The following is a 21,260-nucleotide window of genomic DNA, read 5'->3' as shown; positions in this document are numbered from 1 at the left end:
AGCCACCGGATAGAGAAATGGGGACCCCCAGCCACAACGGCCCCTGGTCCCTTTTTTCCTTTGAAAAGCTGCTTAGCAAAAGTCCAAGCCGGCACCTTGCCTGCCATGACCCCTGCAAGCCGCCTCAAGGCCCGTGGGGAGAATTCATCAGTTCCCTATATGGAACAATGGCTTAGGTAGGTTTGAGTGACGTTTCAACAGGGGTAGGGGAGGGATTACCCTGAGCCCCGCCCCACAGCCTGCCTCTCTCTCTCTCTCTCTCTCTCTCTCTCTCTCTCTCTCTCTCTCTCTCTCTCTCATTAGCTTTCCTTGCAATTTCTCCCTTCACTTGTTTTAGAATACAACTCCCAAAGAAACACAAGAATAGCCCTGGTAGCAGCTGTATAACCCAGCTACATGTGGGTGGCCAACCAGACACCTGTGGGAAACCAGCAAGCATAGCTGTCAACGTTCCCTTTTTAAAGGGAAATTCCCTTATTCCAGATAGGATTCCTCGCAAGAAAAGGTAAAAGTCGACAGCTATGCCAGCAAGTGGGACCTGAGTGCGACAGTGGCTGGGGCTTATGGGAATTGTAGTCCAAATCAAGTGGAAGGTACCAGGTTGGTGAATGTGTTAAGCCAGTCCTGCTCTCCCCTTCTTCCTCGTCTCTACTGAATGGGAGACCCTGGACTCCTGGCCCTGATTGCGCCATTGACCTTATGTATATATGTCATTCCTTCCTTCAAACGATACCTGTCCGTGAGCCAACCCATTAAAATGGGCCTCCTTGCATACACGTTTAATGGGAGTAGGGCACACATGGTGTCCCTAGTCTTCAATGGACAGTGTGGATGTTAAGCCAAGATACACTCTGTGCAGGCCAGGAGCTTGTTTGAGTACTGAAGGTGCCCTTCATCACACCAAGGAAGGGCAACAATTACCGAGGGATAAACTCCAGGATTAACATCCCAGGTGCCTAGAGAGAGAGACGAGATGCCTTCATTTGCTTCCCTCATTTTCTCTCCATCTGGCTTTCTGATGAACAGCCCATGTGGTGAACACATGCCAGGCTTACGAGGCCCAAATTAACGTGCCTGAGCCTTGCAGCACTGATTGCGATTTGGGATACGGAGAAGAGCAGCGTGGTATCCATGTCCTACGCTAATCAAGCCAAGGTCATTCAAGGACAAACCCAGCCTGGTGGTCCTTCCTCTTGGACCAGGCACTGCCTCCCTCTTCTATGATGACAAGGAAGGACATTGGCAGTGGCACCGAAAAGGCAGTTAAAAAAAATAAATCAAAAGTGGAATATTCACATTTCCCTTCAAGCATGAAACTGGAGGTGACGGCTGGAAATGCCACATGCTAAGAGAGATGTAACCCGCCCCCCCCCCCACACCCAGCAAATTCAGCCCTTTCCTTTAAAAAGAGCGTCCTTTTTCTCTTTGGAATCAGACAGCTCACAGTTCTTCTATTAAAATTGCCCCATGCAAAATCAGCCATCTCCTCAGGACTTGGTAATATAACTGGATGTCACTGGGGACGGGGCTTAAACTGCAGGGGGGTGAAACAATAGCAGGGGTTCAGCCTGGCAAAGCAGCGGCTTAATAGAGACCAAGTGCAGCAGAATCACCTTCTGCGCTCTGTCTCTGTCTTGTGTCTTACTGACAGATCTCCTGGTCTCATTCTCTTGGCTGCAGAAGCTCTGCCAATCAGCAGTCCCCGAGCTTAAAGATCTAGCTGTTGCTAAGTGGGTTACCTGCTGCAGATCTGGGATGAAGCCAGCGCTTCTTTCAGGTTTGGAAGAAACCGGCAGTGACCTCTAGCGGCATGTGCTGTTTAGTACACATGCTACTCAGGGCAGCAGCGTCCTGGGAAACTGGATGATATGATCTAATGTCCTGGCAAAGCCAAGAGGCCAAATTACCAACTGTGGCATGATAATTGCTACTTATTTGCCCTCGATCTTGTAAGGATCTACATGTGAAAAAAAAATAAAACCCAACCCTTGCCCTTGCTTCCCAGCCACCGACACTGTAGGTTGGATGACTAGGCAACATGGAAGTTTATTTTTAATCTTTGGTCCAAGCAGGTGGAAACCCAGCTTGCACACCTGAATTATGTAAATCGGCATTGCTCAATTAATGAAGTACTCAAATTGGGAGTTCTCACTTCTCATGGGAACTTGGCAACCCAACTCATGTGGCGTGCAGAACGTGCTTTAGTGGTGATGCACCAGGGTATCTGTTGGGGTATACATATGCGCTGAGATAAGGAGCAATAGCTGCCAGACTTTTGGACAAAGAGACAGTGGTTATGGGAGGAGGAAGGAAGAGGCAGAAGTTCGGCTGGGACTGGAGAGGGTTGTGCCCTTGTGGTCCCTTCCAAATTCTGCAATTCTATGATTCTGCGACTTGATCAAGTTCCAATTCTGACTTAGACATGAATTTCAGTGGCTGATCTTGGCCCCTTCATGTGTTGTGGCAGAAACTGCTGGCCCTGATATTGCGTCCTTAGGCTAGCCCTGCTCATGTGCATAGAGTTTCCATTGCAGACACACCTCCATGCTTAACATGTGAAAGGGCTAGTCCAGGGACACATCATTGGTTGGAGGCATGGCCAGTGGTGTGGATGCAATGCATGAGAGGGCCCTGCACACAAGTAACACATGTATGTGGCTGATCTCTTAGCTTAAACTACATCGATGGGAATCAGCCTGCATTAAAAATTTTAAGCAGTATCATGCTGCTTTATATAGGCATGACTTCCCTAAAAGAATCCTGGGTTCTGTGGTTGGTTGCTGAGAGTTTGTTTGGAAACCCCTGCTCTCCTTCCAGAGCTACAGTTCTCAGACTGGTTTAACAATCAATCCCTTTTCCTCTGGGAATTCTACACCCATGAGGGAAACCCTGGGTTTTCAGAGTTACAAGATGAGAGTCATGTACTAGAGACGTGAACTCCATTCAGAATTCCAGAATTGGGCCATCACGAATGATGATGACATTACTAATACCTCTTTCTTTGTGATGTCAACAGAGATGTATGTGATCCTTCTTGCCAAATACACAGTGATCCCTGTAAGTTCCAGAGCTGAGCTACCAGAATCGGCAGATCAAAAAGGTAAGTGCGGTTTGCCTAATCTTGGCCCCATGTCAAGTTCCCTACAAGCAGGACTGGGGTGAAAGCAATGAGGCTTATTCCTTCTGCATCATGCAAATTAGCTCCAAGACGCAGCAGCAAACTTTATATGGCTGATATGGCCGTTCTACTAAGATTTCCTTAGAAATATGTTCAGTGTGATCAGTTTGGCTTATCTTCACATGTGTGTTGAATATTCAAGTGCTAGATAAAAGTTTGTTTAAATGAAGAGAGGTACAGTAACTTGCAACTTACACACATTTAACGTGTGTCTTCAGCTTTACATCAGCATCAAAAAATATTTTTAAAATTGTTTAAAGCAGGTGAGCACCCAGGAAAAAATGACTTTGGCAATCCCACCCACCATTGAACCCAATTTGTTTTGGCTATGAATAATTTTGCCTGTATGTGCTACTCCTAGAACGTAACCACCATGTAAGGTGAGTTGCCTGTACATTTTAAACACAGAAAGTGTTAAATGTCTTTTCACTGATATCAGCCAAACATTGCATAGTATCTCCCTCTTATCAGAATATCCTCTAACAGTGCACTGAGCCAGTGAGTGCTGATGGCTAATTTACTTGTTTGGGGAAACCCCTGGATTTTCAGAAGTACAAAAATCTTTTTTTAAAAAAATAAAGCCTAAGGATGCAGCCTCCTCCTTGCTTGCACAACTAAACAGCCAATGAGGACATGAGATGTTGGGTGTCAATTGGTTAAAAGGGGCGGGGTAGAGAAAAGGAGGAAGTGTAATGGAGTGTTCCGGGAGAGGGCATGGCTGGCTGGAAGTTAGAACGGAAACATGTTAGCTAGGAGATACATATATGCTGTTGTGCCATGTAATTTTTAATCACACTGGAAGGCATTTTTGCATATGTCCTTAGACTGATGTACTGGAGCATATATAATGCACATGGGTGAATTTCCAGAATGTACAGTGGTGTGTTGAAAGTTACATACCCATCCATTCCAATGGACCCATTCACCCACTGCGGCAGTTTACAAGAAGGTGATCTCTATTTCCGGCTAATGCCACCATAGGGGGAAAATCATTAAGTGAAACGAGAAAGGAGAATCCTGAAGTTAAGAACGCACAATCCTCATGCATCGAGTGTTTTAAGATTGCCAATCCTAAGCAAATAAGTAACAAATCATATGTCCCACAATGTTCAAACTATAACGAAAGAGAGAGAAAGAAAGAAAGAAAGAAAGAAAGAAAGAAAGAAAGAAAGAAAGAAAGAAAGAAAGAAAGAAAGAAAGAAAGGACTAAAATCAGGGGGGCAGAAGAAGAGCCTTCTGGATCAGGCCAGTGGCCTATTTAGACAAGTATGCTGTTACCAAAGTGGCCAAACAGATACCTATGGGCAGTCTCCTCTTCTATGTTTTCTAGCAAGGTGTATACAGTGGCATTTCTGCCTCTGACATGGAAGTAGAACACAGCCTGCTGCCCAGCTTAGAGATGCAAGAAGGTGCTTAACACATATTAAGGGGTAACTAATCCATGGGTAGGCAAAGTAAGGCCCACGAGCTGGATCAGGCCCAATTGCCTTCTGGATCTGGCCCGTGGACGGTCCGGGAATTGCCGCATGGATTGCCAGCACGCACGTTCTTTCCCTCTCCCTCCCTCTCCCTCACACGGCGGCGGCGCCTGCTCCCTCCCTCCCTCCTCCTATCTTCTCCCTGCCCTGCCTAGAGGAGGAAGGGGGCTGGGCTTTGTTGCTGCCAGCAGCAGCAGTGCTCGAGCAGCCGTCATTTTAAGCAGCCCCTCTCTGGAGCCCTTTCGCGCGCCACTCATCATCCCGCGCCAACCCCTGCTGCTCACAAGAAGCAGGTAAGCAGCCACTGGGGCTCATGGTGCTCTTGCATCATTTCCACACAAAAATATAGTCCGGCCCCCCACAAGGTCTGAGGGACAGTAGACCAGCCCCCTGCTGAAAAAGTTTGCTGACCCCTGAACTAATCCATTCTAAGTGATGTTGAGCAAGTTCCTCAATGTTCTGTTCTCGGCTCTGGCACCAAAAGCTTCTTCCCACATTTTCTGTGCCACCTAATCCTGTGTGTTCTGTTCCTTTACTCATGAGGCCTTTGTATTCAGCTCTTCCGCAGGTGGACACAACTTTGGCCAGTTCTACTATCTCTTGAGCACATCTTTCTGGAGCTCTCATACAGCTGGGAAGTTGCTCCTTGGGGAAAGAATTTTCCGACACTTTTTCTGAAAAGTTCCTTCCTTCCTTCCTTCCTTCCTTCCTTCCTTCCTTCCTTCCTTCCTTCCTTCCGCTCAGATAAGCACTTTCCTAGCCTCCTGTGGTTCAGATATGTTAGCATTGCCCCTGTTATTTTGAGAAGAGGGTGCCTATACAGTGAAAAGTTGGAAATAAACGGAGAATGAAATTACACCTTTTATTAGACAAGGGGGAAATCGCTCAGACTGATGCCTAGAAAATGTGGGCCAAGCGGAAAACCACTCACACCCATGCTTTCTAGGCACGGGAGAAGAGAAGTGTGGAGGAGCCCTTATTCAAGGCAACCACCCTTGCTTTCCTTGTTCAGAACAGTTGGTTTCAGGTACATTTATCAATAAGCTGTCTTGTAGCTCCCCCTGGCGGCCGACTCACATAATGCTATCTCTTCAGCCTGCTGTACTACACTGTATTTAAATTGAACTGTTCCATCCGTACCTCACTCCAAATATATTGCCATTTGATTTTTTTAAAGGTTCACGCTGCCTGATATTTTCAATTTGTATTTATGCAGTTTTGTAATTATGTTTTAATACAAAACATTCCTGAGCCCCAAAAGAAGGCGTCAGAAGTTTAAGAGCTGTACACCTGGCCTGAGCCAAATCCTTGATCCTGAACCAAATCAGGTCAATTTGGAGTTGGTCCAGAGTGTGTCGAGGCAGCAGCAGATCACCTCGGGTTGGGCCCACCCTGTGCAATTCAGGGCTGTCAAAAGGAGGGGCAGTAAGAGAGAGGAGGAGGAGACTACGCAGACAGAGATTCTCACCTGTATTCTCGCCTGTACTTCTTTGCTGCCTCTCATCACCACTCTTGCAATGTTTAATTAGGCTTTAAATTCCTAATTAAACATTAGGGCTGTGCAAGGTCCCCAATTTAGTTCAGGGGCCAGGTTCAGGATAGGTTGGTCTGGCCCTGATCAAAGCCCAGTCTGCATTGCCAAATTGAGAGTTGCTTGCACAGCTCTAGCAGAAATGGCTACATTCAGTTACTTAATTTTATTTATTTTTATCGCGATTATATTCAGTCTTCCTTTTCTCCAAGGAGCGCTATTCACTAGGCAGTACATTTTACCACCTGCACATTAATCTACATTCCCAAGGATGCTGCAAAATTCATCCATAATATTCCAATTTGTCAGATGGTGGTAATATTGTGTAATGACTTACCCAAGTTAGACCTCTTCCACACACTGTTCAGTGCTTAATTTCCCTGTTAATTGCTTGGGGGTGAATCAATCTGCAACCCTGTTAAACCTAGAAAACCATGCAACCAGAATACTGCCCCACATTTTGTTGCATGGGGGAACATTTAAGCTCTCCCCTTTTAGTTTTTGTTAGCATAATCCATGTTGTTCAGAACACTGCAGTGAAAATGAAAAATTGCTAGAAGGGATAAGCTTCAGCGAATGAACTGCAAAGGCTTCAGGGAGACACATGAGTGACAGATGTCATAGCATGAGACCCAGCAAGGAGCTCAGGATCTTGCCTCAGTTCCAAAGGTGGACCATTGTGTCTGCACATCATTACGTTCCTTTGGGAACATTCATAAAGTAGCCAAGTGCACAGCAAGGAGATGGTGTCAGGGCACTTTGGAAAGATGCCTGAATAGCCAGTTAAATGAAAAGAATTTATCTGCTGCAACAGATGCTCCGTCGCCTTGGCCTTGCTTGCAATTTGACTGGGCTGGGGAGGGTTAAAGAAACAGCCATCTGCTAGTTTGCCATGTCTGTGAAAAATGGGAGATAATTTCCTTATCGCATTGAACATTAAGAATAGAGGCAAGTGAAAATGAAGAGAATGGCAGAACCTGCATTGAAAGTATTTTTCCCCCTAGGACAAGGCCCATTAAAGTAGACTGGAGCCTATAAAGAAAGCAGAGGGGCTTATCAATGATTTCTTTACTTTTGAAAATAATCAGTAATAACTTCATATTTTTTTTGCCATCCCAGGCAAATGCAGTGGACGAGAGAAGCAAAAGCTGGTTTCTTCCACAATTTTCATATCAATTGAGTAAGCAGTGAAGATTTTACAACCATACACCCGCAGTCCACTCATGTGTTTGCTTAGAAACAACCTCAATTTAGATAAATATACTTTTACTCAGTGTACTTAGAATTCCAGACTAAAGATGCTATTAATGGCAACTCCTACTGGATCAGAAAAGGTGGGGTCATTTTAGAGGTACAGATGAAAATCAGTATCTGGCTGAGTTAGGCAGAGGGCCATAGCTCAGTGGCCAAGCAGCTGGTTGGCTTGCAGAAGGTTCAATCCCTGGCAACTCCAGGTAGGGCTGGGAGAGATGTCCCTCTAAAATCCTGGAGAACTGCTGCCAGTCAGTGTAAACAATACTGGCTAGATGGACCAACAGTCTGACTCAAGTAAGGCAGCTTCCTGGGTTCCTAATCAGGCAAAAAGCAGCTTAATATGTGCCCTCTTTCAACTATTGTTGTGTAGCATCACAGCCTTCAGGGCTTGGCCGTTTGTCACCTGCGGTGGTGCCTCCTTACATTTCAGCTGTTGGCTGTTTTCCGGAGTCATGCAGCGCTTTCACCCTCGAAACCCTAGGGAAGAAGTAGACTCCACACACAAGACTTTGAAGATGACTCTTTGATTGCAGAATGCCAACTATTACAAGTAGTATTGTGATGGGACGATGAGCTGCTTGCGCGTAAAATGCAAGTCCCTCAGAGTTTGATCAGGTTTTCAAACCTCTGCCTGTGACGGAGCCCCTCCAGCATGGCTGCGTCAATCACTAGTAGAATCCGAAAGTGGCTGCTTTCGGAAACGTTTCCAACATAAAAGCTCCTTAACGGAAACACGTCGTCTGGCCTCTCGGCGTGACAGTTTCCGTCGAGGTGTGGGTGTCCCTATAGGAGGTCCTGAGACCTCCCCACTGGTTTCGCTTGAAGCGTCTCTGAGCCATCCCTCCGACTCACTTTCCCTTGGAGTTCTTGCTCGCCCTCTACTGGTTCCCTCTTCCGCTGCTACTGCTCTCTCAACCTCAGGGAGCCTTTGCACCTGCGGCGCTTTAGATGTCAGTTCCCTGACATCCACCTCCCCTCCAGGGCCCCCTTCACCCCCTCCCGTCTCCTCTCCTACTGGCGGTGAGGAGGTAAAACCCCTGAAAGAACCTCCCTCATCTTCCGACGTCGCGAACACTTCCTTCCACTTGTTGCTGTTCCTACTCTCTAGGTACTCTTCGTCATCAGAGTCCACTCCATCTTCCAACTCCGACTCCGCGAACCCTTCCATTTCCTCTTCCTCATCGGTGGTGCCGAAATACTCCCTCCTAAACCTTGCTATAGGCTGAGGTTTCCTCGGGAACCTTTGGTGGAACGTTTCTGTTAAAACCTCGTCATTGACTTCCTCTGCACTTACCCAGGTGTTTTCTGACTCCGGTTCCCCTTCCCACGCCACCAAATACTCCACCTGATTACCCTTCCACCTGGAATCGAGGATTTCCGCTACATGGTTGTGGCGTTCCCTCTCTTCCAAGGCTGGTCCCCTGACGTGCTCCCCTTCACGTCCCCCCCTGTATGGTGACAGTAACGACCTGTGGAACACTGGGTGCAATTTCATGTGGTTGGGTAATCGGAGTTTGAAAGCTACCGGGTTGACCTGCTGAATCACCTCAAAGGGTCCCAATCTTCTGGGCCTCAGTTTCTTACAACCCCCTTTGAACGGCAACCCTTGGGTTGACAACCACACTTGATCCCCCACCCTTATGGTTTCACCTTCCCTTCTGTTCTTGTCTGCCTGCTTCTTATATTGTGCCTTGGCCCTTTCTAAGTTGAGCTGGAGCTGCTGATGGATGGCTTCCATCTCTTCTACAAAATGTTCAGCCGCTGGAACGCTCCATCTCTCCCCTCCTTCCCCTGGAAATGCCCTGGGGTGACACCCGTAATTAGCCAAAAAGGGACTCATCCCTGTGGACACATTCTCCGCATTATTGTAGGCAAATTCTGCCAACGCCAACTTTTCGACCCAATCGTTCTCTCTGTCATTGACATAACACCTAAGATATTGTTGAAGAATGCCATTTGCCCTTTCCGCCTGCCCGTTGGTTTCAGGGTGCCGGGCAGTTGAAAAATTAACTTCCACGTGTAGCAAGCTCATGAGCTTCCTCCAGAACCTGGAAGTAAATTGTTTGCCTCGATCTGAGATCACCCTCGAGGGAGCCCCGTGCAACCTAAAGATATGTTCCACAAACAACTTCGCCGTTTCTTCCGCTGTGACTGCATGTGAGCATGCTACAAAATGGCACATCTTAGTTAACAGGTCTACTACTACCATGATGGCTGTTTTCCCCTTGGACCTTGGCAGATCCGTCATAAAATCTATTGATATCGCTTCCCAAGGCCGTTCTGGTGTGGGTAAAGGTTCTAATAACCCTGCCGGCGCCCTTCTTTCCCCTTTGGCTCGCTGACATTGGTCACACCCTCTTACATACTCCCTTACATCTTCCCTCACCTTAGGCCACCAAAATTCCCTGGTAACCAACCACATGGTTTTGTGTTGCCCAAAATGTCCCGCCGTGGGGCTATCATGCAACTGCTTGAGTACTCTCCCCCTCAATTCACCTTCGGGTATATACAGTGCCCCTTTGTAATACAATGCCCCATTTCTTTCCTCAAAACCTCCGGGGCTCTCGCCCTCCCCCCTGAGACCTCTGAGCTTATCCTGGGCATATTCATCATTTTCCGTTTCCTCCACCAGTTCCCGTTGCCCCACCAGCGCCGCCCCACACACCCAGCGGTCCTCCGGGATGACATGTCTCTCTTCGATCACCTCCTCCCCTTCCCAATATTCTGGTTTGCGTGAGAGCGCATCCGCCCTGACGTTTTCTGGGCCTGGCACATAACAAATCTCAAAGTTAAATTTGGAGAATTCCTGTGCCCATCTCACTTGTCGTTGGTTGAGCACTCGAGCTGTTCTCCAATACTCTAAATTTTTGTGGTCGGTGCACACTTGCACCTTGTGTTGTGCCCCAATTAATAAATATCTCCACCTCCGGAATGCTTCGTGAATGGCAAGTAGTTCCCTGTCATACACCGTGTAATTCCTCTCGGACTTATTCAGTTTCCGCGAGAAGAATGCACACGGTCTCCACTCCGACGCACTCCTCCCCGGTTGAAGAAGGACCGCCCCTATAGCCCGGTCGGATGCATCTGTTTCCACTCTCATGGGTTTTTGTAAATCCACATGCAGAAGTTGTTCTTCCAAGGCGAAAGCCCTTTTCAGTTCTTCAAAGGCTCGATCCGCCTCCACCGTCCAAACAAATTTCTTCTTGCTGCTGAGGCAGTCGGTGATGGGCGCCGTCAAGTGGGCAAAGTTCTTGATGAACTTCCGATAAAAGTTCCCAAACCCCAAGAATCTTTGCACGTCCTTCTTGGTCTTCGGTGTCTTCCATTCCAGTACCGCTTGAACCTTGCCTGGATCCATGGCCAATCCCTTGTCTGACAAGCGGTACCCCAGGAATTCCACCTCCTTGGTATGAAACTGGCACTTCTCCAGTTTCACCCACAGCTGGTTGGCTTGCAGCCTGCCCAACACTTCTCGAACGTCCCTCACATGCTGTTCCTCATCTTCCGAATACACCAACACGTCGTCTAAAAAGGCCACACAGTTCTTGTAGAGCAAAGGTCCCAGAACGTGGTTTATAAAAGCTTGAAAACAGGCGGAGCCCCCTTGTAGACCGAAGGGCATAACGAGGTATTCAAAGGCTCCCAAAGGGGTAAACATGGTGGTCTTCCATTCATCTCCCTTCCTTATGCGTATCAGATTGTACGCCCCCCGCAGGTCCAGTTTTGTAAAAATCTTTCCCTTCCTTACTCTGGTCAAAATGTCGTCAATTCGGGGCATAGGGAAAGCCAGGGGCTCCGACACTGCATTGAGGGCCCTAAAGTCACACACCAGTCTCGGTTTGTCTGTGTTCTTTTTGTCCACAAAAAACACTGGGCTGCCCCCCACCGCTCGGGACTCTCTGATGAAACCTCGCTTCAAGTTTTTGTCAATGAACTCCCTCAGCTCCTGCATCTCCCTGTCTGACATGGCGTACAGCTTGCCTACTGGGAGTTGGGCCCCTGGGAGTAGGTTGATTTGACAGTCAAAGGGTCTATGCGGTGGCAGTTTGTCTGCTTCCCTTTCGCTGAATACGTTGCTCAGATCTGCGTATTGCGGGGGCACCTTCCCTTTGCCCATCACTTCCATCCCCGCTAGGGTGACTCTGTCTCCTCCCGAGACCTTCCCCTCCTTGCAGTGTTCTAGGCAATGCGCTGACCCAAAGGAGACCACCCTCTGATGCCAGCCCACTAGCGGATCGTGTAGCGCCAGCCAGCTCATCCCCAAAATGATGGGCGCTCCTCCCAGGATGGCCACATTAAACGCTATCTGTTCGGTGTGCCTTGCCACTCTCATTATCATCGGGACAGTCTGTTGGCTAACTTCTCCCCCCAACAGCTCTCTGCCGTCAATCGTAGTCACCTGCAAGGGGTTACTTAAAGGGATGGTCTGTATCTGGTGCTCAGCTGCAAACTCCTTACTCATGAAATTACAGGAGCTGCCTGAATCCAAAAGCGCCTTGACCTTTAGTGGGTGTCCATTTGGCAGTTCTAGTAACACCTCTATCACTAAAGCAGGTCTGGGAGGTTCTGGCATGGGCACTTTCATTGCTCTTTGGCCTGGCTGCTGTGCCCCGACGGTGGCAGCCAGGCGTTGGCTTTTACTTGCTCCTTGCTTTCCTCTTCCTTTCCCCCAACAGCTCCTGCCATCCCTTGCCATTCCTTTCTTTGTGGGCAGACTCTGGCAAAGTGCCCTGGCTGTTGGCAGAGATAACATCTCTTGGCGCTCTTTCCCTCCTTCTTCCGCCCTTCACTGGGATTTGAAACTGCGCGCGCCCGCGCTGTTCCAACTTCCATCGGCTCTGCCGGCGGGAAAGATGGCTCTGGAATGTCTGGAATGCGGAACTCCCTCCAACGGTCTCCTTTCCCTTCCCGCCTTTCCAAAGCCCTCGCCTCCTGGCGCGCTCCTATGGCCAGCGCAGATTTGGTTAATTGGTCCATAGACTCCGCCCTGGGCCCCCGGGAAAGCTCATCTTTGACGGTTGAAGAAAGCCCCTCTTCGAAAAGCATTTGGATGGGCTCCGCCGATAGGTCCCACCCCAATTTATGAATCAGCATAGTAAATTCAGTCCAGTACTCACGGACAGATCTGCTTCCTTGCTGGCAAGCCATTAACTGCCTTCGCACCACCCCCTGCTCAATATCGCTGGAAAACATCAGGTCCATGGCACGAAAAAACTTCCTCGTGTCCTTTAAGATCTCATTATTCGCTGCCATCAGGGGTCTAACCCAATCTTTCGCCCCGGATTCGAGATGGCCAATCACATACGCCACTCGCGATTCCTCGTCGGGGAAGTCATCAAACTGCAAGTTTAGAGCGTATTGCATCTCTGTTCTAAAGGCATGATAGTTCCTGGGATCCCCCCCGAATTTCTGCACCAATCCTGGTACCTTTCTGGCGAGCGGGGTGGTTTTCTCCTTTCCCTTTTCTGCATCCTGAGCCCTCCTCTCCTCAAGCCTCGCCGTTTGCAGCGCCAACTGGATCTCCAACGCTCTGTACCTTTCTTCCAGGCTTGGACCCCCTCCAGCTGCTCCTGCACCCCCGGTTCCGGCTGGGTTGCTCATGATGCTTCTCTCTGCACAAGCTGGCTTTCGGTGTCTTTCGGATTGCTGTGATGGGACGATGAGCTGCTTGTGCGTAAAATGCAAGTCCCTCAGAGTTTGATCAGGTTTTCAAACCTCTGCCTGTGACGGAGCCCCTCCAGCATGGCTGCGTCAATCACTAGTAGAATCCGAAAGTGGCTGCTTTCGGAAACGTTTCCAACATAAAAGCTCCTTAACGGAAACACGTCGTCTGGCCTCTCGGCGTGACAGTTTCCGTCGAGGTGTGGGTGTCCCTATAGGAGGTCCTGAGACCTCCCCACTGGTTTCGCTTGAAGCGTCTCTGAGCCATCCCTCCGACTCACTTTCCCTTGGAGTTCTTGCTCGCCCTCTACTGGTTCCCTCTTCCGCTGCTACTGCTCTCTCAACCTCAGGGAGCCTTTGCACCTGCGGCGCTTTAGATGTCAGTTCCCTGACAAGTATCCTACATATATACCGAGTCCAATGCAATGCTTTTCATTCTCTTGAGCCCAAGAGAGGGTCTTCTTGCTTCTTGCTGCTAAAACTCATTTGAAGCAGCCCCTTAAATTATAGCTTGTCTGTCCTCACCAACTCCTCCAGACACAGCGTCTTCACACTGAGCAAAACAACAGTGAAACAGCCAACCTCCATCTCCCACCCCCTCCTATCTCTACCTAAGACACACACATGCTCACTTTAAAAGGGAGTTAACAAACTGACGAGACAATGATTCGGCATTTCTGTGACCTTAATTGGAGTCACAAGATTTTGCAGATGTTACATTCCATTACATAGGTTTTCAGGGTGGATGGGACCAATACAATTTATTCTTTGTAAAATACATGTTCTAACAAATACTGTGCAAATCCCAACACCAGCTACTTGTGGGGACATCTTGATTGCTTCCATCCAGTTCTGAAAGTCTTGTTACGCTCTTGAACTCCTCAATGGCGACTCATGAGCACTGAATCTGCTGCTAAATCTGTACCTCTTTGTTACTTACAAGTAAGAGCCTCTATCTGCTTCTGTTGGGAAGAAGCCGGGTCACATACGCACCTTGCAAGGTTCCTAAAAGGATTGTAGAGATGATATAGGTGAACCAATTTTTTAAAGCGTGAACAATTTTAAGTGCTAAAGTATATACACACTAAGCACTATTATCACACTGGTTATGTCTTGTTAAAATTAGACCATTTAAAAAGACATCCAAGAAACCTTCTGATATATTCTCAGCTGAAATAATAATTCTCATCCTGATTTGTAAACAGCAGGGCTCTCCAAAATTCAGATGGTTGGATTTTTACACAGCAGCTGTGCAGCTGTTAATCATTTGTTTCTGCAGAGTCTAGGTGTCCTCCCAAAGTGAAGGAGTCTATCTATCCCAGGGCTATCACATTCTCTCAAACGCTCTGATTGCAATATTTCACCCTTGGGAAAATGTGGGATCCATTCTAACCCTTTAATAATAATAAAAAGCAACAAAACAGCCACAAGACCTCCAGCTATGCCAGTTTATTAACCTTTTGATATATATATATATGTATATATATATACATCTTCATTGAAGCCTGTCCAACCAACTGAAGAATGCACATTTGCTGTGCTTTGTTTTAAAGCAGGGAATGCAGACTTCTGCACTCCCTGCAACAATGCAACTCCCCGTGCATTTTATTGCTGTGAATTTTTTTTGGGGGGGAGGCTATATGCCTGAGCCCCCTTCTAATTCCTGCATCCAGCACATTCAGTTCCTGGAACAGCCAGGCTAGCTTCTTGACCCTCTAAGCACGGACTCTCTAAGCACGGGCATTAAGGTAACAAAGGAAGTGGCTCTGAGACAGATTTCAAATGGGTAGGGGCTCCTCCCTCAACTCACTGGTAGTTAGAAAGACAAAAGGCCGGAGTAGAGATATGTGAGAGCTACGAGACACAGGCTGCAGGCCGGGCAGCTGAGAGACAGAACCATGCCTGACTTCTGCTGGAATCCAAGTCTGTGGCTATGGGACAAGCAAGACTCTCTTGGGGTGTTAATGCTGTGAGCCCCTCCATCGTATTTCCTAGTAGTGCAGGACCAGAGCACCTATGAAGATATAGTGCTAGGCAAACCACCTATTGATCTCTTTTAAGCCAAGCAGGGTTAATCACTTTTAAGTCCCTTTTGTATCGATGTGAGTAAATTAAGCACATGCTTAATGCTCCCATTGAAATCATTCAGGCAGCACTTAACTTTGGCCCTTATTTTTTAAAAAATCAATTGGAGATTTCCCATGAGTCAGGGACAGGCGGTGATATATTTGCACCCCCCCCCCAACCTTCTGTTTAATGCCTCTAGTTGAAATCCTGGGGACTTTTTTCCTTCCCTCTTTGCTGCATTAGGCTCCAGTTTTATAATCACCCCCTGAAAAGGATGGGTTTCCCTTCCTATCTTTCACTCTGGATTCTTCAGCAGTGCAGCTTGGGAGATGCCTTTTATTAAAGTGAGTTTTTTAGGGCAGGGAAAAATCTCTGGAGCTTGAAGGAACTCAATTGATTTTTCCACTCCTCAAAAGAGTAATCGTCAAAGCTTTTAAAAGGGGGGTGGGGGGGCATGGAAGAGTAATGCAAACTGAAACACCAGCAAAATCATAAAACCAGGAGGCCTATACATCTTCCTGAGCCTATTTGAAAGACTGAGCAGCGCTTAATGAAAGATGCAGACTGACTATTATAGATCAGCCTTCCACCACGTTCTGAAATGCAGACAATGTTGTCCCCTAATTGTGTTTAATAGTTAAGACACAGGTGGAAACATGAGAAATAATGCGTAGAAAGCTGCATTTGAATGGCTCAGAAGCAGAGAACAAAGAAGAGTAGAATATCTGATAAGAAAAGAGCTGTCGTTATTATTTTGCAGCTTTATAAACCACAGCCGAAAGCTACCAAAGTGGTATACAGTAATATTATTATTATTTATTCAATTTATATACCCCCTTTGTCCAAAGAACAAAAATGCAGTATTGTAGTAAAAACATAACTCCCAGTTTACGCAGGGATTATGTTCCAAGACACCATGTGTTTAAGCAAAATCACATATATTTGAAACACCAGTGAAAAGTCCTGCAAACACCCTGTTCCGCCCCTGTCCTGTTACAGCGCTTTTTGTGATGTTTTTGTCACATTTTCGGGTCGCTTCCAGGTTCGGCACAATCACACATATTTTGAATGCACATTATTGGGGTGTGGGGAGGTTGCCTGTACACAGCGTAATAATAAAATAATCACAATAACAGTCCATCCCTGCTCCTCACACATTTAGCAGGCCAAAGATTACTTAATGGCCAAAGGCCTGGGTAAAAAGGAATGTTTTCACCTGGGGCCTAAAAACATGTAATGATGGGGCCTCTCTGGGGAGAGCATTCTGTTAAGTTGTGCGTGAACATATCAGACGACACAGTGGTTCTTCAATGAGCTCTTGTTTATTCACAGTCCAGAATAGAACCTACTTATATAGAGCTCAACTACAAGGCATCAGTGTTACCATAAAGCACCAAAGCTGCTGCAAGCAAAGGCTCTAGCAGCTCAGTCAGCTAAGGCAGCTGCTTGTGGCTGGAAAGCCAAACAGGATGTTTGTGACTGTTGCCATGGGAACAAAGGGGCAGTCCATTCTGTACTGAGCACCGGATGTTAGCTCAGTGTGTGTGTCATATGACCCGTACTGGAAGTACATGGGTGGAGTTTATTCTTACTGCTGTTAAGTGCAGACATGTTTCTCTGTACTGATATAAGAGACAGGAATAAAAGATGTAAATAGATTTCTGTCTGCTTCTTTCCCCTCCCTGGGGGACACCAAAGGGGAGAGAGGAAGAACGGTGTGTTCCTCTCACACATCTGAGAAGAATCGCCGAGACCTCGGCTGCTTATCAGCAGTGTAGCAGCGGGGAGTTCGCCAAGGAATATCTGCCGGTGCCTATGCTGAGAAGGGCACATTCCTCTGACCGAGGCAGAATTCCAACAATCAGTAACAATTTTCTGTAACTACCATATTTTTCGCCCTATAGGACGCACTTTTCCCCCTCCAAAAATGAAGGGGAAATGTGGGTGCATCCTATGGGGCAAATACAGGCTTCAGGATGCTCTGCGCAACCCTCCAGAGCCCGGCGCCAAGCCGCGCCGGCCTCCGAAGGGTCGCGCAGAGCTGCCTGCCCTTCCGGGGTCCGTTCTGGGGGCTGAGGGAGGGGGAAGCTCGGGCTTCCCCCGCCCCAGCCCCGTGCCTGGGGGGGGGGGAAATAATTTTTTTTCTTTATTTCCCCCCCAATAAACTAGGTGCGTCCCATAGGGCGGTGCGTCCTATGGGGCGAAAAATACGGTATCCAATCACTGAACGTCACTTTCAATTGCTTATTTGCATATGTGGACCTGAGTGAAAACTATCTACAGTATCCCCCTACTGGCCCAGGGTGAGAACTTCAGTACATAACACATTCGACACACGGGGGGGGGGGGACCGCAGAAAATACAACAGGTAACAGACTCATAAGACTTTTAGAATGTTGTGAGTTTCAAGGAGTTAACACTCTGTGCTAAGTGGAAATGGACCTTGGCTAAAGGTCACAGAAGCTTCTCACCATGCCTGAAACGGCTCAGGACCACAGAGCCTCAAGCATTCTCTCCCCTGTGCTCATCATCTGCCGCCTTTCTTCGTCTGCCTCCTGCACTTAAGGTCTGGAGGGTGACAACATGATAACGGGCCTTCTCTGCGGTGGCTCCCTGCCTATTGAATGCTCTCCCCAGGGAATCTCACCTGGCACCTTCATTGCATACCTTTAGGCGCCAAGCGAAGACACCCAGGCCTTTGGCTGATTAACGTTCTATGGCTTTTTAAAATGTGTGTATGTAGGGTGGCGGTTATTGGTTTGTTTTTGTTTTATTATGTATTTTATATTCTCATTTTGTATTTTTCTGTTGTGAACTGCCCTGGGATCTTCGGGTGAAGGGTGGTCTGCAATTTTAAATAATAATAATAATAATAATAATAATAATAATAATAATAATAATAATGTGGCATGGTGAAATGAGCCTCTCTTTCTCATCTTGTAGCCTGGAAACACAGCGAGCCCTTTGCTGAGCTATAATCTGCCCTTCCTATGATGCCTCATTCTCTATACTGCTGAGCTGATCAGAGAGTACAGCTCAGCAGTGGGCAAACTGTTACCTCTGATCATTCGGGTAGCATAGAGAATAGAGTTTGCTGATGGGAAGTTACAACTCAGCAACTGGGAAAATAGGGTAGGGGGCAGATTGGAAGGGGAGGTCCTGTAGGGTTCACCTAGCTCATAAGACAGGGATTCCCCATCCCTGGTTTGGAGAATATGCATAAATATAGGTGTAGATAAGCCCTCTACTCCCCATGAGGAAAACACTCTTGTGATTGCATCATCTCCTTCATCAAATCTCACATTTATAGAGCAATAATATTGCCTCTCCAAGAAAATAGCATTCAAAGCTATGGCTACCTTGGTTTTAAAAGATAGAAAGCTCTCTGCTGTCTGGAAATACAGAAACAGAACTTCGGGGAAGCTGGTGAAATTGGGTGATAGATCATTATATTCTGTCACCCTAAAACACCCTCTCCTCATTTCATTTGACTGAGCTTTGGCAGCAGTAATTGGACCTATAAAGCTTTCTACCTGGGAGGCGTCAGATCAAATCCAAGCCAAGTTGTTTAATGTCCAGAAGTTGTCATCTCACAGCTGCTTGCTGACCTGTGAGAAATGGGTATGTGGCCTCAAACTAGCACTTATTTGGACACCAGGAGTGCTGATGCAAAAACTGGGGAAAGCAGCAACAATTCTTACTTGGTAATTAATTTGGGATGGCCACTGAGCCTTTGATCTGTTTTTTGGGTGGAAGGAGGACAGATGAAGAGTTTAAGGAGAAACCACAGCACGTTCTTCACCTCTGGTATAAACCCAGCTCTGCCATTTGTAATCTCTGAAAGCCCATCTTTGCAAGTTTGCAATAGGGTTCAGTAGAACTGAGCCTGTTGGATGTGGAAGGCCTCAACTGACCAGTGCCAATAGTGACATTATTAACACCTCTCCTTCAATCCCCTCAAATGTTTTGTGGCCATTTTAATTTACTTATTTTTCAATATTTTCAGTGTTTTAAAAAAGAAACCCAGAAGGATGAATGTTTAAATGATCAATAAGTGCACATATGCCACTTTTAAAGCAAAATGGTGCATGGTCCATCAATTGTGTGGCCAGACTCAACTGATGTTCAGCTTGCTAGCGGTGGTGGCTGGTGTCTGAGACTGATGGTCAGACCACACCTAGAATAAGGTGCCCAGTTCTGGCACCACAATTTAAGAAGGATATTGACAAGCTGGAACATGTGCAGAGGACAGCGACCAAGATGATCAAGGGTCTGGAAACCAAGCCTTATGAGGAATGGTTGAGGGAGCTGGTTATGTTTAGCCAGGAAGACTAACAAGAGATATGATAAAAAGGTAAAGGGACCCTGACCATTAGGTCCAGTTGTGGCCGACTCTGGGGTTGCGGCGCTCATCTCGCTTTATTGGCCGAGGGAGCCAGCCTAAAGCTTCCGGGTCATGTGGCCAGCATGACTAAGCCGCTTCTGGCGAACCAGAGCAGTGCACGAAAACGCCGTTTACCTTCCCTTTATCTACTTGCACTTTGACATGCTTTCAAACTGCTAGGTTGGCAGGAGCTGGGACCGAGCAATGGGAGCTCACCCTGTCGCTGGGATTCGAACCACTGACCTTCTGATCGGCAAGTCCTAGGCTCTGTGGTTTAACCCACAGCGCCACCCGTGTCCCACCAGAGATATGATAGTCATCTTCAAATATTTGAAGGGCTGTCACATGGAAGATGGAGGGAGCTTGTTTTCTCCTTCTATGGAGGGTAGGACTCGAACCAATGGCTTCAAGTTACAAGAAAGGAGATTCCGTCTAAACATCAGGAAGAACCTTCTGACAGGAAGAGCTGTTTGACAGTGGGACAGTCTCCCTCAGGAGGTTGTGAACTCTTCTTCCATGGAGGGTGTAAAGCAGAGGTTGAATGGTCATCTGTCCTGTGTGCTTTAGTTGAGATTCCAACTCTATGATTCTGTGATTCTATGATGCGGTGGAAAGCAAGGAGCTCAACACCAGGTGGAGCCAGAAGCAGGCACAGCCAACTAATTCTAGTTTTGCTCTCATCATCAGCCCTGCTGTGTTCTATGACAACACAAGGATTAAGGAGCAGGAAGCTGGCAGGCAGTGCCAATCCCTGGTTTTAAGTAAGTAAGAAAGAAAGCAAGTTGTAGCTTGCTGAGGTTGGTGGGGCAATGCCTCCTTCACCCTAATGGCCCAGTCCCCGCTACTTACTGGTATGTATGTCTCCTTGCTCTTGCGGTTAAACCACCCACCACATGAACACTAGAGTTCAACACAGAGAACACAATTGCCTAGCAAATATATTCTAAAGGTTGCCATTAGGTATAGCTTTATTGATTATCCAAATGATTCAACACATGGAAGAGTGGTTTATAATGCAGCTTGGCATTTGTAAGCAAGTAACCCCTCTTTTCCGTCCCCTTTTTCTTTTTCTGTATTTTTGCTTTGTTCTGCAAAATATAAGTGGCTTCCAACTAATGGGCATGACTCAAGAGTGCACAGACGCAACTAAGTTATTGGTGAAAATCTAAATCAGAACTATTTACCTGGTCCAGCTTTTCTGTCATATTATTCTGTAATGGTGAACAGGTTATTTGTATTATAGTCTCCCAAGAATCTGTTCTTCTTTTAAAACTTCGTATTTTGCTTAAAGTCAAGAAAATATTTTGCAATTGATTCTGCAATACACACAAACAAGGGGGAAGTTGTTTACCTCAAAACAAGCTTCCCCATAAATCGTTTTTTTTAAAAAAAAACTGCTTTACAGATTTCCTTTTTCTCAAAACCTTAAAATGTAAGGGACCGATTTATTTATTTTTTAGTTTAATTCCAAACTCTTGAGGAGTCTATGCAAGTGAAATGTGATTCTCTGTAGGAAAGGAAGGAAGACAGAGGCTTTATTTACACACTTCTGACCTGCATCTCCAGGGAAGTTGCTAAGCTAGATGGAAGCAACACAGATCATCACTCTTACCTGTCATCGCCTGATCTTCCAGATTGCTTAATGGTTTTTAAAATAAAAAAATAAAAATTGGAGTAATCAATCACTTTTATATACACTTTTCTTTG

General features: G+C 46.9%; 1 long non-coding RNA gene across 5 annotated transcripts; it reads left to right on the top strand.

The window, feature by feature from the left end:
- The first annotated feature begins 35 nt into the window (after positions 1-35).
- LOC309380229 lies at positions 36-16,532 on the top strand. Of its 5 annotated transcripts, XR_014172742.1 has the most exons (4): positions 36-176; positions 3,017-3,100; positions 3,439-3,558; positions 16,502-16,532. It is a non-coding gene; the product is annotated as an uncharacterized lncRNA (long non-coding RNA). The 5 variants fall into 5 exon arrangements; XR_014172741.1 differs by lacking the exon at positions 3,439-3,558; XR_014172743.1 differs by lacking the exons at positions 3,439-3,558; positions 16,502-16,532 and adding an exon at positions 7,307-7,472.
- Positions 16,533-21,260: the final 4,728 nt, after the last annotated feature.

The sequence above is a fragment of the Podarcis melisellensis genome, assembly GCF_964234715.1.
Source record: "Podarcis melisellensis genome assembly, chromosome: 11".
NCBI classification, from domain to species: domain Eukaryota; kingdom Metazoa; phylum Chordata; class Lepidosauria; order Squamata; family Lacertidae; genus Podarcis; species Podarcis melisellensis.
Note: the sequence above shows the minus strand (reverse complement) of the source record. Positions and strands in the feature narration are given on the sequence as shown.